The sequence below is a fragment of the Dysidea avara genome, chromosome 6 (genome assembly GCF_963678975.1).
Source record: "Dysidea avara chromosome 6, odDysAvar1.4, whole genome shotgun sequence".
NCBI classification, from domain to species: Eukaryota; Metazoa; Porifera; class Demospongiae; order Dictyoceratida; family Dysideidae; genus Dysidea; species Dysidea avara.
In genome coordinates, this window is record NC_089277.1 from 21,287,383 (window position 1) to 21,296,753 (window position 9,371).

Sequence of the window (9,371 nt, forward strand, 5' to 3'; positions counted from 1 at the left end):
CTATCTCCTGCAAGTTGTGTATGCATAATTATAGTGTGTCACCCGTCACTGTGCCATTGCTACACCACTGATGAACCTTATTTCGTTCTAGTTGATGTTGATACTGTATATTGGCTAATAATTTTTATCCAGTGGCGGATACAGGGGGGTTGCAATGGTTTCAGCTGAAAACCCCTCTGAAAATAGTGCACGCCCCAAATTTATTGACGAGTCGTCATGTGAGTGATAAAATCACCATGTGTGTTATAGAAGGACTCTGTACTGGCGAAAAACTTCATACTTTAGCCTTTGAAATGAAACCCTCTCTGAAAATTTCTAGATCCACCACTATTATCTGTTGATGTTGCCTATAATGTATTGCCGCATACAATACTGCAATAATGTATAGTTATCTCCTGTACATTTTGTATACATAATTACATATACTGTGTACACATCACTGTGCCATTACCACACCAATGATGTACTGGCACTTAGCTACTGGTGGCCTATAGTTATGATGCCACTATTGTGTTGCATCTAACTGTGACATATTGAGTTGATTTGGGGATAGTGCCTTCACCACCTAATAGCCTCACCAGGGGGCTGTCACGTTGGTGTATGTACTTGGTTGTATGTGACGTGGTCCTAGTTATACAACCAAGTACTAAAGATAATACGAAATGCAGTTAAAATTATGTCATTAATAATGAATGAATAAATAAATGCTGATGGGCTCGTAAACAACCAGCTGGAACAACAAGGTAATGAGTAATGTAATACTTGTACCAGTAGTTGTATTATATATCCTTCATCTGGTTTGCTAGCGGTTGGAATTATTTCCCACTCGGCTTAACTACTACTCTACTGTGAGTCTGTAATAACTAATCAAGAAGCCAATGCAGTGCTGCATATACAACAATGTGTAACTATTTCCTGTATGTTGTGCATGGCTGTATGCATAATATTATAGACTGTGATCACTGTGCCAATGCCACACCGCTGATATACTGGCACATCACCAGTGGCCTCTAGTTACAACAGAGTCTGTTGTGCCATATTGGCTTGATTGGGATCAATTGCTAATTGTGCCTTCACCATGTCCCTTGTTCTGCATAGCCTCACTCCACCGCTGAGTCATCTTCAGAGACACGTCACACCTACAATATATAGTTACTTTCAATATAGCTAACATAACTTGGTTTTTGTGTAGGTTGTGTTTTAGTATTGTGGTTTTCTGATGCCAGTTAAACTCCCTTGCCTGTGTATGTATGCATATGTATCATTTCCACCGGTACACACACACTGCTCTGAGTGCTGCCTATGGCACTGTTTATACTTTCCCAATGGGTAGGTTGCAATGTTGGTGTATGTACTTGGTTGTATGTGACGCGGTCTTAGTAATAATAATAATTATATAACCAAGTACTAAGAATAATACAAAACGCGGTTAAAATTACGTAATAAATAAATAAATAATTAATGTTTGAGAAAACTACGAGGCCTAGAGACATGAACCAACCGGGGATAGATTCGCCTGTGAATGAAGGCACAAACGTATAATCGTCGCTCCTGTTTGTGCTGATGACCTGACCATACGTGTAATTCTATATAACGCCCAGTACCACACCCTTGCTTAATTACTTACATATTGCGCGAAGAAGATTAGTGATGTCTGTGCAGGAGAGCCAGAAGCCACCTGTGTAAACAAGAAGATTACAAGTAAGTTTTTATGTTTGTAACATCTCAAGTCTCCATGCCAGCTGCCAGTGGATTCATTCATGTAAATAAACAATACAAGAAAACATTAAACTGACATATGCCACGCTCTTTACAATAAGCTTACAGTTACATATAAAATACAAGTAAACAATTTTGTCTTGTGCAGCTGGCATGGCGAACTTTCTTTGTGTTGGTGTCAGGCAATTCAATACGTGCTTAATCTTTTTTGCCTTCACCTGGCGTAGCTACTAGGCTCTAGTGGCTTGGCTGTCTTCCTTTATCTGGTTCATCTGGCTTGCATACGCCTACAGCATTGTGTAGCTATCTCCTGAAAGTTGTGTATGCATAACTATGGTGTGTCACCCATCACTGTGCCATTGCTACATCACTGATGAACCTTACTTAGCTCTGGAGGTTCCTCTGGACTACAGTATAATGGCCTAGTAAAACACTAAAGCTGTACCATTAACACATACCCCCAGTGCTGGAATTGTAATGCACAATGACTGACTCCAATGATACTAGCTAGTCTTTTAAGCTTCAATACTACCAGCACATTCAGCCTGGGATAACTACTCTTTAAGAAATGTGATCTTTTCTGTGGCACTGAAATTTGGCCAGCTGCTAGATCAAGGTCAAACCCCAGTTGTTCCACAGTATGCCACTAGTCCTCACTTGCTTCAGCCTTTCCTCACCTTCAATCCCATCATAAAGGTACAGAAGGGCCTGGAGTCTCTGCGTTCGTCATTACTTAACAAAGTTTAGTGAATGCATAACAGGCTGTAGGCCCTAGGTACCTGCAGGCTGACCTTGCCATACTTCTGTCTTAAACTGCCAAGATAGATCATTACCACCCTCATAATTTGGTAATTACAGTCTTATTAGTTCCACAAGCATACACTATGCATACAGTACATACATTATCCGTACCACTCTCGTACATTGTACTATTATGTTAAAGGATAGCGATGATTGGCTGGGCAGAACCCGAATGTGGCCTACCTGGAAACAAGGTCCCAGTGGTCTACCTGTAGTGGCCACCCCCCTAGGTGGTAGTAGTAAAGGCACTGGGGGAGGGAGACACATACACATCTGAGTGTATGGTGGTGGTGTGCTAGTAGCTCTGGTACATATGGCCTTTTACTGGGCACCTGAAAGTTGATGTTGGCCTTCCTTTTATTAATTCCTGCCAACTGGTCTGCATTTACCATGTTCTTCTGGCTTTTCTTACTTGACATCAAATCATTACCTACGTACTGTATGCTGCAACTGCACCCCAGCTGTTTTCTGACTTGGTTAGGCAGATATGCTTTTAACGTATAGCCAAAGCTTCTTCCAACTTTTTTCTATGGAATCTGGTGCAATCTTGCTGAGTTGCTGTACAGCGCAGCAAGATGGTCCTGCATATTTTCATTGAATGCATTTCATGATCCTTCTGGCAGAACTCGTAGGGCTGGTCGCGCTTCACCTTGTGTAGCGTGCGTCCAGTAGTTCAACCAGGCTCTCCTTCATGGTGGCTACTTCCCCTCTAACAGATATGGGTTTTTGTCAAGGTTCTTGCTAGCCACTTTCTGGACTCTTTCTTGCTGTTAAAGGACATGAATAGAGTGTCCAATTTTTTCTCGGTAGTAGATATCGTGAATATACATGCATGTATATAATTATTATTATTATTATTATTACTAGGACCGCGTCACATACAACCAAGTACATACACCAACGTGACAGCTCCCCGGTGAGGCTATTAGGTGGTGAATGCATTATCCCCAAATCAACTCAATATGTCACAGTAGTGACAGATATAACACTATAGTGGCATCGTAACTAAAGGCCACCAGTAGCTAAGTGCCAGTACATCATTGGTGTGGTATAAATGGCACAGTGATGTGTACAAAGTATATGTATACAAAACATACAGGAGAGAACTATACATTATTGCAGTATTGTATGCAGCAATACATTATAGGCAACATCACCATGCAGATAAAAATTATTAGCCAATATACAGCAATGCATATCAACATCAACTGCCACCACTAAGTACCTCAGAGGCTATAGGAGATGGAAGTAGTGGATACAAAGGTCCCAATATTCCTGACACAGGTAGGGGTGCTTTATTTACAGCATCTGGGTGACACCAAAAGATCCAAATCCCCAGTGGAAGAGGCTTGGCATGCATGGCTCACTCATGCCAGGGATCCCACTTTCACGGACTTGCTTGTCCAGACTGTTCAAGAAATTACAGTGAAACCTGTCTATTCCGGTCATCATAGGGACAAAATTTTTTGACCTCATAAAGGAGGTAGCTGCATTAAGCAGGTCACTTTGTACACAGTTACCGTACACAAGGAAATTTTGACGCCACAAAAATTTGACGAATTTGACGAATGGGTTTAATTCGTCAAATATAAGCGCCCTTAAAAGTACAGGTTGTGCCTACAATTTCTTGATTTTCGTCAACATTTTATTTGTCAAATCTGAATTCGTAAAATTTTTTTTACGTCAAAATTTCCTTGTGTATGGTAGCACATGGGGGGGATTTTTATAATGGCCAGTTTAGACAGGTGACCTCATTATGCAGTGACTTGATTAGACAGGTTTCACTGTACTTACAAAATCACTCAAAAAGAAAGCTCCAATAAGTCTTGCACATAACCGTTCTTTATGTTTTCAGATCTATATATGCTGTGTCGTTTGAATACATGGTCTGGTACTACTGATTCTTTGAAAGACCTGAATACGGGTTACTAAACAATTGGGTCTGTGAGAACGAGGACTGAGGGTAACCTTGTGTTAGTTAACACACTACACCCGCTCTTTATAACCTTAGCAGTGTTTGGTAATAATGAATAAGGTAGCAGCTACATTAGCTAATATGGTGATGTATGTTGAGTGCAAAGAAGGAGTAACTAAAGTGTAGGAATTCTCTGCATATAATACTGGCTAAATAGTGGTCACCACTCAAACCTCCAATTTTGGTATACACTTTGTAGTTTGTACCTCAATGTAGCTTAGCGTTACGAGAGCACAACAGCCAGCTTTCAAGAATTTTAAAAATTGTGTTAATACAAAGTGTGCAACACCACCACCACAATTCAGTGAATACTCTCTCACCTTTAGGAAACATATCCAGGGATGTGCCCACAGTGGTCAGTACCGACCACCACTCGAATGAAATAGCCACCATTACCACTCAACAACCACTACAAATTCACCTCTGCCATACACAAGTTAAGGCCCCACACAACATTTTTGGACTCATCCCTATCTCTTGTAGCCACCACTATTCTAAACCTGAGCACATCCCTGCATACCCTGACTATAATGACTGTAAAGTGCAACATACAGGTCACTTTAAACTGGCTGGTCAAAACAGTTGACACGACAGTGCAAGTAATACAGTATGCTTAAAATCTCACCATCTTCATCCATATCAATAGGATTAGGTCTGGCTGGTTTTGTTTCAGGATTGAGATCAATTTCTCCTGGACGAAGTTTCCTTGGATCATCAATCTCTGACTCCTCTTCTTTCTGCTGTGCTTTATCCCTAAATACACAAAAGTACAAGTTTAAATTGTATACTTAAAGATGCCAATGACAATATTGCACTGTGGGTCCTTTTGGGACTTAGGCTGACATTGTAAGTATTACAGGTTTGGGATCTGAGGATCACTAACTAGCTAGCTGAGTGTAGCACTGGATAATTTTATCCCCTCTCCAGGTCCCTTCCCATTTATTCCTTTCCACTATCTCATAGTATCAAGCTATGGCCAGTTAGTGATTGGGATGGCAATTCAGCTTGGATGGACCAGTTAAGTTGGTACATACCACTAAATATACCAGCCAAACTTATATTATAGATGAATGACCCAACCTTGATCTCATCATATAGTACGATAGTACTGTATGGTAGGGACGATGAAGATGTGGACGTGGTCTACGAAGATAAATCAAGCCAAAATCATCTTTGCAAACCCTTCACGGCCACTTGACAGTATTGGTCAGGTATAACCAAGCCCAAACATGCCTTCAGAACGACCAGAAGCATTTTTGATTAGGTGCTATGAAGTTTTAAAAAAAAATTATTTTCACAAACTTTCTATTGCCTCACTGCCTGCCTGCCTGCCTGCCTGCCTGCCTGCCTGCCTGATGCGTTCAGTTAAGCGTAGCGGAAAATTGGCTACAGCTACAGCCTTACTTCTTTGGTGGAAATGCTTCGAATTTCATGGAGATGAAACTTTTAGTATTTTAAATATCCTACAATGTATGCGCTATTGCTTACTGATTTTCCTTTGATCCTTCTTTATCGTGGCCATTGCTCATCAGTAGGGCTTCCATATCAATAGGGCTTCCATAATCATTGTGAATACACCTGTTATCGCACCAAACTTTTAGAATACGTTTGTGATTTGACGATTGGACCTATCATACGTCCTGGACAAGATAGATGCATAAGACATCTTGTTTAGTATTAGTGTGTTTGCAGTATTAACACTTCTTTATGTATCCTTGCATGTGCTTACTATTGTCTACACAAGTCAGCAAAACCATATACATACATGATTGGAATAGTCAAATAACTATCTAAAGCTGTTAACACTATTAAGTGTAAAATGCATATACAAAACTTCTAATTCAATGCATGAATAATAATGTATTAAGTGCATAATCTCATAGAAACCCTGCATATTATGTTTTGTCACAATTCCCTGTCAGTCGCTCCAGCAGCATCGTCCTTATGTGCAACAATTACTTATTGTGTTCCACCATATTCCCACTACAATGATCAATGTGTACTGTATAGCTAACCTATGACAGGTACAAAGAAAGTATAGCTTATTTGGTAACATCATTGTTAACAAAGTTATAGCTAACGAATGTGTAAAAGGTAGAGTAGGGCTTATCATACAGTACAATGGTAACTGTATAGTAGGGACCACAAAGGAGTAGGCGTGGCCCATAAAATAATATCACCCAAAAATCAGCCTCAATTTTCCCTTACAACGATGAGACAGTATTGGTGAGGTAAAACTAAACCCAAACAAGCTTTCAGATCGACCCGGAATGCTTTCAACAAGTTCTTGATTAAAATGCTGTGTAACGGGTTGAACATAGCTGACAACGAAGCGTAATGGTAACTTCACTTTTCAAACGATAATTGATATAGCTGGGGCACGCGGTGCCTTTTCAGATGCGGTATGCGTGGGGTCACTAGCTATAATAAAATTATTTACAAAAAAAAGTTAACAAACAAGTACACGAAAAAATTTGGAATTTTCAACTAGAGTAGGGATGACAGTACATTGATAAAAAGTACTGAAACAAGTGCATAGGGGTAGTGAACAATACTAAAATACAGTTAAATAATAAGACGTGTTATATCCCTACTGTGCTTAAGATGCCATAATGGAAATGCACAGTAGGAATATAACACGTCTTATTATTTAACTGTATTTTAGTATTGTTCACTACCCCTATGCACTTGTTTCAGTACTTTTTATCAATGTACTGTCGTCCCTACTCTAGTTGAAAATTCCAAATTTTTTCGTGTACTTGTACAGTATGACACCTAACAGTCGTGTCTTAGGAAAATAGCACTTTACAACCTATTCTCCCAATCTCAATACTTTACAATATGACATACACTACACCAGAGAAATACTAAACAGTACCTTGTAAATTTCTGACCGACAACTTATCATACAAGAATTTTTAAACTATCAAAATTTCTTGTTAATGCTAGCTATAATGCTATATGGATAAGCAAGATAACACAGTTAACTTACAATAAGAATTCAGTGTTCTAAACACTGGGCTGGAGTTCTCCCAACAATTGGTCCAATGGTACACCACATACATGGCATCAACTTGGCCAAGTGAAGCAATTTCTTTTCTTCCTCTCTGCTCCATTCAGTCTATAAAAAGTGATAGGTTACAATTGTATGTGTTTACAGAAAGCTTTGTGTGGTATACAGTGTGTGTGTGTGTGTGTGTGTGTGTGTGTGTGTGTGTGTGTGTGTGTGTGTGTGTGTGTGTGTGTGTGCGTGTATGTGTGTGCGTGTATGCGTGCGTGTGTGCATTTAAATCATGAGACGTGTGCTGTGTAGCATACTGTACATATAATGACTATTGGTACTCACCTTTTTAATGCTAGGGTCAAACCACTCATACCTGTCAAGAACACAGTGTAATATACAGAAACATTAATTTGCAAAATTGCCCATACTCAAATTCCACCTCACTGGAAACTTCCCTCATTACAAAAATTATAAATGCTCTAACTCCCTACACCCTATTGCAACCAAAATCAACTGCAACAGGACATGCTCTACCATTCACCAAAATGTTGAATAAAAATAGTCTTTCCAATGTATGATAGAATTTATACTGAGAAATTCAACTGTGGGTAGCAAATTTTCATCCTTGACCATTAACTTGGCACAAATTTGGTGGCCTTCACCTGTGACTTAGACTGCGGTCACACATCTATCTACAGTAAATACCTGTGTGTCAACCCCTATGTTACTAGTTAGTCTGGCGCAGCCGACCCTAAAAGCGCCCCGAAAATAGGGTCTGGTCTGTCTAGCATTCAGGACTTGTGTTTAGGAACTGTAATTACACTGCGGCTCGCGTTAACAAACATATCGAACAGCGAAGAATTCAATCACAACAGTAATGTTTTGAATTCAATCACAACAGTAATGTTTTAAGGGTTTCAATCAGTTAATTTCTATGAGCAGTTGATGTTTAGGCTGTGGAGACGACATTTCTACTTTCCAACGGAAGGTATCTATTACACACGAATCGTAAATGGAAAACCGTCACTGGGTTTATTCAACCTGACACAAAAAGAGCTCACGTAACTTTCGCCCCAGTATTTACTCACGTCGTGCGGCCAAAATACATTTAATTGGCAATACTGCGATTTGATTGGACGCGCCAGTTTTCGGTAACGGTGGCACAAGTCCTTGATTCTAGACAGACCAGACCCTATTTTCGGGGCACTTGTATAAGCGCCTAAATAGGGTCGGCGGCGCCAGACTATTTACTAGTGACAGTTTTGCCCACCGTTCTAATTATTGCTCACCATCTTGCTTCGCATTGTTTGGCCGACTTTTTATGCAAAAGTGACGTCTAGACCACTGGGGGTTCAACCCGTACTTCATAACTGCAGCCTTCAAAATCTCATCCTAAACAGTAAAACAGATTTAAATACACGCGCTATTGTAGACCCTATTCCTATACCTCTACGTTGGTCCAAATGCTTCCTTTAATCATAATACGAGGCATCTTGGCGGCTGTTGTAGCTAGTGCAACAAATGCAGGGGCGTAGGTAGGATTTCCAAAAGGGGGGTTCTGCCCTAAGTATAGAATTTCGTAGGTGTGCACATGTAAACACGTGTACACGTGTATTCTTATAAATTCATTCGCAATAGCGAGTAGAGGTACTTGAATTCCTCTGCCTGAAGACCTGTAGCTACCCATTTCAGTGGATTTGTGTAAGTTCTAGTTAACCAGTATCACGATTTTAAAAACTTAACTCTGAAAAGGGGGTTCGTCCGAACCCTTTGAACCCCCCCTGGCTACGCCCCTGAAATGCTCACACTTGCTCTTCTTAGCAACTTTCCCAAAAGAAACGTGGATACTCAAAATTTCGAAATGGAAGTCGG

At 40.1% G+C, this 9,371-nt stretch overlaps 1 pseudogene; it reads right to left on the reverse strand.

Annotated features, from left to right (window-relative positions):
* Nucleotides 1–919: 919 nt before the first annotated feature.
* On the reverse strand, nt 920–9,371 carry LOC136259143 (cell division cycle 5-like protein; annotated as a pseudogene).